Source organism: Lepidochelys olivacea (assembly GCF_965140295.1).
Source record: "Lepidochelys olivacea isolate rLepOli2 genome assembly, chromosome: 4".
Taxonomy (NCBI): Eukaryota; Metazoa; Chordata; order Testudines; family Cheloniidae; genus Lepidochelys; species Lepidochelys olivacea.
Genome location: NC_140414.1, coordinates 144,340,752 through 144,349,930, shown reverse-complemented (window position 1 = coordinate 144,349,930; position 9,179 = coordinate 144,340,752). Strand labels below are relative to the sequence as shown.

Here is a 9,179-nt window from a genome sequence, read left to right as displayed (position 1 = left end):
GCTCGAAACAGCTGTGACCCAGTGCTGAGGGTGTTACAGGGTCTGCTTGGTACCTGTTATGGCCCCCAGCTTCCGACTCTTGCCAGGTTTGTCCAAGCTGTAGCCACTCAGGGTTTTAACTCTGGAGGTCCCCAGTTCAATCCTCTGCTGCGTTAGTCAAGATGGCGGCCATCACACAGTGCCTTTTGTGCTCCACCCTAGAAATGGCTGCATTCCCATGGCAAGGAAAGCGATCTCTTTGCAGTGTGTATCATTGGAAAAGCGCTTTGAAGGTCGAAAGGTGCCCTGTCAATTAGCCACGCAGTAAGCTGCCTCGCTGGATCATCAATGAAAAGTCTGTTAACAGTCTAGCAGGGAGATTGCTGGCCAGAGAAGAAAAAGACAGCTCAATTTGAAGAATCTTTATTCCACACTGAATGATAAAATAGCTCTTTTACACACATTTTCATTCTTGAAGACACATTGTTTACATTCGGCAAAGTTTAAAAGCAACAACATCAAAGTGCATCTACAGGTGAGAGTACAGACCAAAGTGCTAAAAACGAAGGTTGCCCGCTGCGCTGAGACAGTGGCCGGGCTAACGGAAAGATGAGATGTTCTCAGCTCTCTCCCAACCTTTCCCCTTTTCCACTGCACCCAGGCTTGCAGCTGGGGAAAGGAAATCCGGGTCCTACTGGACACGCGCTCTGAGTGGGATTCCCTTCTCACCCTCTTTGCAAGTGCCCGCCCTCTAACCCCATGGGCTCAAACTTCTACCTGCTGGAGAATACATTTTGGAGAACACAGATCCTCCTGCGGACCTAACCCTGTACTCTGTGCTCTGTTGGTTCTCCAAAATCTTTGACAGGAACGCAGGCATTCCCAGACTGGATCAGACCCAAGGTCCATCTTCCCACTACCCTAACTCCAACAGTGACCAGCACCAGATGCTTCAGAGACCCTGCGATAGGCCAATGTGGGGTGACCTGTCCACAGGGCTGTTTCTTCCTGACCCCCATTACTCAGAGGCTGGTTTAGACCCTGAAGCATTCTGCAGAGCATCAAAGGGAAGTCTCCCCTGGCCACAGTGGGAGAACCACCTGCCATTCATCCCTTAAACTGTTGACTGCCAGTTCAGTTCATTTCCCCCTTCCCCTCCTCCCCAAACCATGTGCTTTCTTTTTTTAGTTTTTTTGGGATCAGTTTCAGGACACGAGGAAGGGACATTTGGTTTTCCGAACACTGGCACATCTCCACTAATGACGAGAAGATACATAAATTTATATAGTTAAAAAAATAGCTTCAAAGTTGAACTTCTACGTTTTGGGGGCACATGGACACACAAACTGTGTTTTCAATCATTTACAGTGCTTGGTATTTTTTTCCCACAGAAGCACTGTGAAGAATTAAGTGCTTTAGAGAAATGATTACACAATATATATATTTTTGGGGAGCATGCCTTCTGATTATCTCAAAGCCGGGAGAACCATTTGCTGAAAGAAATGCCAGCCTGTCTGAACATGGCTACACCATCCTCTCCTCTCCACTTGCCCAGCTGGACTTGGAGCCACCGCCTCCCATGCTGCCACTGGTTTCTGGATCAGAAAGTTCTGACCTATTGTTGTCCATGGGCTTTGATTTCCTCTGACCCATGGGTCTCAGCTTCTGTTAGAGGTGGTAAAAATGCATTAGACCCAAACCCCTTTCAACAGCCTCATCAGACAATAAACTGACAGGAGGCAACCTAGAGATGGGTCTCAACCAAAAACCCAGTATCGAACACATGCTGGCTCTAGGGAAGTTTGGATCTAGATTTGAACTTCCTGGATGTTAACATCACAATGGGCCATACCCAACTGCTCCCAAACCTTTGGGGAAGTCCAGCTCTAGGGCCTGTGCCCATCTCTGATCTGAGCCAACAGGCCAAGACATCCCAATCCCCAGCAGCTGGGTGGAGAGAACCAGCTCTGGAATGACTTGCAATGGGAACGGAATCAAAGGATTGTATGGCACACGCATGGGGGGGCAGGTCCCAAGTGACTAATGCTTGGCTTGGGGGATGGAAAAGCCCTCCTCCAAATGGCGCACCCAACCGCAGGCACCGGCAGCCCTTTCCCCACTGCGCCACCTCTCTATGTTACCCAAGGGGCAGGGCTGCGGTTTGTACCTGTTCTGAAGGCCATTTCCCCGGCTGAGGGGCCAGCCCCACAGTCAGAACTCCCATGGGCACCATGAGAGACTCCAGTATGCCACGCCTTCAGGCTTCCCAGCTCGCTGGAAGCAAAGGCTCCTTTGATTCATGATGCCAGGAGCATTGCTCTGATTCTGGCCGAAGGCTGGCTGGGCTAGAGGGCAGACAGCTCCTGTTGTGCTCAGGCTTTCATTAAAGCCCTGGCCCCCACTGGCGCCAACCCATGGTGGGGACAGCTTCAACATGCTAAACCTCAGGACAGCCCGGCTGCTCTAGCCTTCCGGGAACCCGCCTAGAGGAGCCAGAGCAGTTCGCAGGACTCTCAGCACGAACCCAGCTCTGAGTTCAGTGGGAGCTGCGGGGCTCAGACCTCTCAGGGTTTGGCCCGTGTCAATTAGAGCCGGAGAAAGGCCTGATCCAGAGCTGGTGTACCGTGGACGCAGTGGAACATAATTGACGGCCATGGGGCTGCTCGAGGGAACACCTGCCCTGGGTTTGGGCCCATCCCTCGCCACTAATGTGGAATATCTCCCAAACTCTATTCTCCAGTTCCCAGAGGGGCAGGCAGCTGTGTCAACACCCGTCCAGCATCATGGCCGAAACCATGCTGCCTACTCACCACCGTCGCCTGGGCCAGGGCCCCTCCCTCATTCCTCCCCCCCCCCACCCCCGAGAACACGGAGTTGGCTTTATTTCAGAAGCCGGCCTTGCTAGGACTCTCCCTCCCCGGCCCCCCACTAGCATTTCCACCCAAGGCTACATATGATTGTACAGCAGCAGCAGCAAGCCTGGGCCCCGATCCTGCCCCCTGGCATGGTTCTGAATTTGGCCCAGGAATCTTTACCCCCCTGCCTGGTGGACTCACAACTGGACTGGGCAGAGCACCAGATGGGGTCAGAAGCCTGCCCCTTTCTAACACTCTACGCAACCCACCCCCACCGACTTCATGCAGTTTAAACCAGAACAGAATTTGTCCCACTCCCTTTAAGGTCACTCCCCCTCCACCATCCCACTCTCTAGCCAACCCTCTGGGAATTCCCTGTTTAGAGCGTTTCCTGGTGCGTACCAACCCACACAAGCCAGGACGCACTGAGGGAAGGTGAGCACAGTACTGAGAGGTGACCATCTAGTGACCTGCCACTTTAGATGATCCCAGCATCATCCAAGGCAGTTCCAATAAGGGAACTAAAGTTTAGAGGCTTGGCCAACGCATGGGGGGAAAGCCTCCAAAGGAAACCTCCAAAGCAGAGGGCACTTGTCTGCTTTGGGTTTTGTCACACGCCTAGAATTCAGCCAGGTTAACTAAAGAGTTCACCCAGATTTCTTTTTCAATTGCTCAAGGGCTAGGGCTGTCCAGGGTCCGGCCGGCTAGGACAATTAATAGGCCTGCTGGACAATTAATAGGCCTGGTTTATAAGCCCAGCAACAACAGCAGAGCCTGCTCCAGCCCCAGTCCTGTCCTGGATTCAGACTCTTGCCTCCAACCCTTCCTTGACTACCCCTCCTGACTGCGCCTCTAGCTTATCCTTTGGCTTCTGACTCCTGGCTCTAACCCCTGGCTCAGCCTCAGGCCTTGCCCCGGCTGAGTTCAGTTCTAATCAGTAGGCCAGTCTCTTGTGCCAACCATTAGGCAAGACTGCCCACGGCTCAGTCAGTGAGAGGGGTTCTGGTGCTCCGGGAGCCTGGGTTACGGTTTTGGGTGGAACCTGTCTGCAAGTAAGTGCATTCATAAGGACCTGGCCACCATGTCAGTTTGCGCAAACAGGACCTTCGGGAGCTGTGACGCGAGAAGAGGCCCCACAATCAGTGGCAAACCAAACCCACCATAAAGCTTTCACCAGAGCCTCCCCTCCAGCTTGGAAACCAGACCGATGTTCCTGCGAGCCGATCCAGCAGCAGGGGCTTGATTCTTCATCACTGAGGTCAAGGTGAGTCTTACCGTTGTCTTCAATGGCAGCTGTATCAGGCCCTCGATTCCTGGAACTGGTCTGGCCACAAATAACTTATCCTGGTGCTTCAGCCCAAAGAAACCAGCTGCACGTTTGTTTTGAACCTCAAAATCAGTCTGGGTTTTGGCTGATGGTTCAGGCTGATTATGCTCATCTCTAAAATGCCCTGCAACTAGATAGGAGGGAACCTAACAGGAATGAATAAAGCTATGATTTGGTCACGGAGATCGTGGACGTCACGGAACCCATGACTTCCAGCGACCTCCGTGACTTCAACCCGTGATGGTTGGGAGCTGCAGGGTCCCCCACTGCCCACGGGGGCAGGGAGCTGCTGGCAATGCCTCTGGCATTCCCCGGAGCTCCAAGCTGCCACAGGCGGCAGGGTACCCCGCAGCTCCTGGCCGCCGCAGGCAACCCCCACAGCTCCCTGCCGCTGCGGGCCCCTTGAGCTGCGGGCAGCAGGGGTACCCCACAGCTCCTGGCTTACATGGCAGGTGGGGGCACCCCACAGCTCCCGGTCCCCACGGACAGCGGGGACACCCCCGGAGCTGCAGGCAGCAGGGGTACCCCGCAGCCCCCAGCTGCTGCCTCAGGCAGATCCTAGCCCCTGCACAGCTTCCCCGCTGCAGGTGGTGTGGGGACCTGCCGATCCCTATTTTGTCACAGATATTTTTAGTAAAAGTCACGGACGGGTCACAGTGTCCGTAAATTTTTCCTTTTTACCCATGACCTGTCTCTGACTTTCACTAAAAAAATGTGAAAAAATCTTAGCCTTAGGAATGAATAATAAACAAAATACCCCCCAGGTCTTCAAGTGAATGGCGAATACCTGCATGACATAGAGAAACACAAGGAAATACAGCTACAAGATCTTTGGGACAGAGGCCATCGTTTTGCTATTTGTACAGCACCATGCACCATGAATCTGCTTCCATGACTAGGGCTCCGGCTCTCCCAATTTCATGGGCAGGCAGGTTAGAAGTTTAAGATAAAAAAAAAGTTTTTTATAAAACTGATCAAATCTGACACCAATAAACCATTTTATGATTTTTTTTACCTAGTTAAATTGGGATATTAGTAACATTAAAATAGTCGATTAAAAACCAGTTCTTGCCTCTATTACTGATGCCAACCAAGATCATTACAAGCGAGGAAGGTACATTTGCTTTTTACCTTTTGCCCTGTTTTTCACTCAGTTGAAAACCAGGTTGGTCTGTTTCAATCAGTTCCACTCACTGGTTCTCTCACCCCTAGGCACAGTGCTGTTGGCTTTGGGTTGCAAATGCCATGGAAGGGGGGCAGGGACGCTCACATCCCAACAAAAACCTGTTTGCAGTGGGATTTATAAAAATAATCCATGTCACACAAACATGGCTATTGATGGGAAAGTTTGGATCCAAATCAACCTGATATGGGGCCCTGGAGGAGGCTGGTTGGTTGCAGCTGCCGACTCACCCTGTCAGCAGGTGTTAGGACACTGCATAACGCTGCTGAACTTCTGCTGACTTATGGGAGCAGATGTGGCTCCTTAACATCAACCTAGAGCTGGTAATGGCTCTCTGGGCAGGGACGGTCTCCCCCCACCCCAGGGTTTGTACCATGCCTACCGCAGTGGGGTCCTGGGCCACGTCCAGAACTCCTAGGCACTACGTTAATACAAATCATAAATAAAACAACAGCAGCAGGGAACAGGAACTGGGGAACTAAGATATGGTGGCCTGGCAGGGAAACCCTACGGAGAATGTTAGGCTGAAGTTTATGTCGCGTTATTGTTTATGAGCTGACACACAACTCAAGCAGGGGGCAAGCATGGACACAGTGCAGAGTCCATGGGGTCTGCGGAGGAGAGAGCCAGGGCCCACACCATTTATTGATTATGACTACAAAAGGTTCCTCCGGTCTCCTGCTGGTAATAGCTCACCTTAAGTGATCACTCTCGTTACAGTGTGTATGGTAACACCCATTGTTTCATGTTCTCTATGTATATAAATCTCCCCACTGTACTTTCCACAGTATGCATCCGATGAAGTGAGCTGTAGCTCACGAAAGCTCATGCTCAAATAAATTGGTTAGTCTCTAAGGTGCCACAAGTCCTCCTTTTCTTTTTGCGGATACAGACCAACACGGCTGCTACTCTGAAACACACCATTTATATATCCCTTTAAATCCTCCCCTGCTGGAGTGGAAACCCAGCCCCAACAGGAGGGGATAGTGGAGGAGAACAGGATGTGAGACTGACTGCAACAGGGGGGCTTGCCCCTCGGAGCTGGAGGGCATGGGGCCAGCCAAGCCTGATTACCCTGTGCTGCGCTAAGCCCCTGATGGAGGATTCCCCTACAAGGGGCAGCAGGAAGCTGCAGAAGGAGGATGCTCAGGGATCAGAGATGGCTAGGAGCGAGCAGGCTCTAGCAGAGTCCTGGCTGCTAGGACTGAGACTCCAGCCAGGTAGACTCCAGCCTGGGTGTGGCCAGCCAAAGCCAGAAATGCCCCTGGAAGGAGGGAAAGAAACCTTTGTTTTGTGTGGACTCATGGCTGGACTTTGTTTTGGGATTTTGAGTTCTATTTGGTGTTGGTATTTCTGACTACAAAAAACCTAGGTGACATTATATTTGAGCAGTGGGGAAACTGAGGCAGGCTTCCAGTAGCACGACTGTCAGACATCAGGGGCGCTCTGGGGGCGGCTGGCTCTGTTATGCTGACTATAAATGCAAAGTGAAACAGACCGAACCTGCTTCATTGTTCAAACTGAATGAAACGCAAAAGGCAAACAGACAGAACAGACGGTGAAAAGCTCATGAGGTTTGCACGACTGCACTATTGCAGGGGCGGGGGGTGTCAGTAACACGGGCAGGGAATGGGTTAAGTATCGAGTTTTTAACCTTAACTGTGCCCCTTGATGCTGCATTTCCATCCAACAGCCTCCTTTGTCGCCAAAAGGGGGACACTGGGGGGACAGTGAGCAGCAAAATTCAGTATGTGATTAAACCTTTGCATTGACAACGTAGCCTATCCGGTTACAGCTTTATTTCCTTCTTGTTAAACATGCTGGACAAAAGGAGGATCTGATTGGCCAAAAGTGTGGGGCTGATTGACCAGGCATCATAACCACTCACGGCTGGGCGTGTCTCTCGGCAGGTACATTGCCAGAGTGAAAGGGAAAGGTCGGGCAGCAGGATCCCGGAGGGGGTGGGGGGCAGTTTTCAAGTGACAACCGGCCTTCTCTCGTGCTCAGTGCAAGTGGATGGGCACTCCACAGCTTTTCACTGCTACCCTCTCTCGCTGGCATTCCCTGGACATGGATCTGGGCCTGCACAGCTTGGGAGCGATGGATTCAGGGCAAAATCACCACTTAAGAAAAGCAGCTGCTGGCATGCACAGCGTTAGCTGGTACAGTGAGCCCGCAGCCTCTCCAATTCTCTGGTTTCATGCCACCAGTGGATATGCCAGTAGGCTCTGATGAATGCTACGGACTACAGGCCTGTTGCCACTTCGGTGGGGTTGCAGCTGCTCAAATCCTGTCTAAATTTAGCCCTCTGTACCTCAGGGCCAGGAGACAGCCCTCCTCAGCCAGCCAAGAGAACTCATCGGATTGTCATAACAGAGCCAAACATTTTGGAGTAAAAGAACCTTAAAAACGAAGGTTGGCTCATGTTGCCACCTCCTCTCCTTCTCCCACTCCACAGAGCTCATTCCCATTGGCCCCAAACAATATGGCTCTCAGGCTAAACCTAAACGTACAGTTTCATAATCACTAACCAACCAACCATAATTAAAAAGAGAATGCCGCTTAACTTTGGCAAATGGCCTTAAAAACAAAACAAACAAACAAACAAACAAAAACCACCACCAAACTTCATGCATAACCTCAGAAAAAAATAGCCACCATAGACCTGATCAATGGGGCGGAGGTGGGTCTGACATAGCTCTGGGGTGAACAGTAGCTATAAATTACTCTCTCTAAGACAAAAACAAGTCTTTAGATTTTTTTAGCAAGCAAGGACCAAGATCTATGGGAAGCCAAAACAAAAAAATGACAGAGCTAGTGGCCACAGTAAAGGTACCCCGGATATGAGAAATAGAAGAAAGTCACCCCAGAATCTTACAGGTCTACTGTCCATAAAGTGCTACTTTATATGTAAATACAGTGTATATGTCAATTGATACTCTATAGTCAGATCTCCCAGCTTTGGAAGGAAATTTCAAACTATCTTTGGATGGAAGAAAGGCAAATGCACCACCCGATACAGACGACATCTGCCAGGGATGGAAAGGGCTGCTCTTTTCCTAAGGGTCTCTATTTTGACTGGGCCTTCTGCTGCGCCCAGGGCTCCTGCATGTTCAAATGAAGAGCACAATGGGAGCTCGTCTGCAAGAGCTTCGTTAGGAGGAGGAGATGGAGAAAGAGACCGGCTGGCTCTGGTCACAGGCCACATGCTTTAACCAGATCAAATCCAGACTGTGGGGCTTGAGCCAAGCTCATTGGAGTCCCTGGGAGTCCTTCCTCTGACTCTGCTGGGCTTTGGATCAGGCCCATGGCTGGCACAGATGAAAGGTCCTGCCTATCCGATGGGTGTTTGCCAGCGCAACGTGAAATGAGTTTGCTGAGCCTCGGCCAGCTCCCAGACGACATGTGGCCATCTCACACTGCAATCTGAGTGGAGGTCTTAGCAGAGAGACTATGCAAAGAGCTGACCCAAAACTTAGCCCCGAGGTGGGTCCCTCTGGCAGCAGGGTTGTGGCACATTGCCCCCTGGCACTTTGCCATGACTGCTGCCCACATGGTACCCAACGTGGGCCCAGGATTCCATACTGTGGGTCTGACAATCCAGCATTTAATTCTCTACCAAAAACCAAAATGAAAATAATAAAAAAAAAAAAAAAGTCCCACACTCAGCAAAATCTCCTCCGTCTCCCAGCAATGTCGTAATGTGTCGCAGGAAGACAGGATCCCAACAGAGCAATGCCTCACTCATTAAATTCGGGCCTGTGACCTCTGACTGCCATCCAGTGAACGCGCTTGGGAACACTCCTGCCCGGCACTTCTCCACAACAGTGGCTTG

At 51.2% G+C, this 9,179-nt stretch overlaps 1 protein-coding gene across 3 annotated transcripts in view; it reads right to left on the bottom strand.

Moving 5' to 3' along the window:
• Window positions 1-386: 386 nt before the first annotated feature.
• The window catches only part of FBXO41 (F-box protein 41), a 51,358-nt gene continuing 42,565 nt past the window's right edge, over window positions 387-9,179 (bottom strand). For 2 of the 3 annotated variants that reach the window (XM_084626550.1, XM_084626549.1), the window contains exon 14: window positions 387-1,644. The gene's annotated coding sequence lies outside the window, so the exon portion shown is untranslated. Of the gene's footprint in view, window positions 1,645-3,994; window positions 4,292-9,179 lie in introns of all 3 variants that reach the window. The other variant, XM_084626551.1, reaches the window with a different exon arrangement.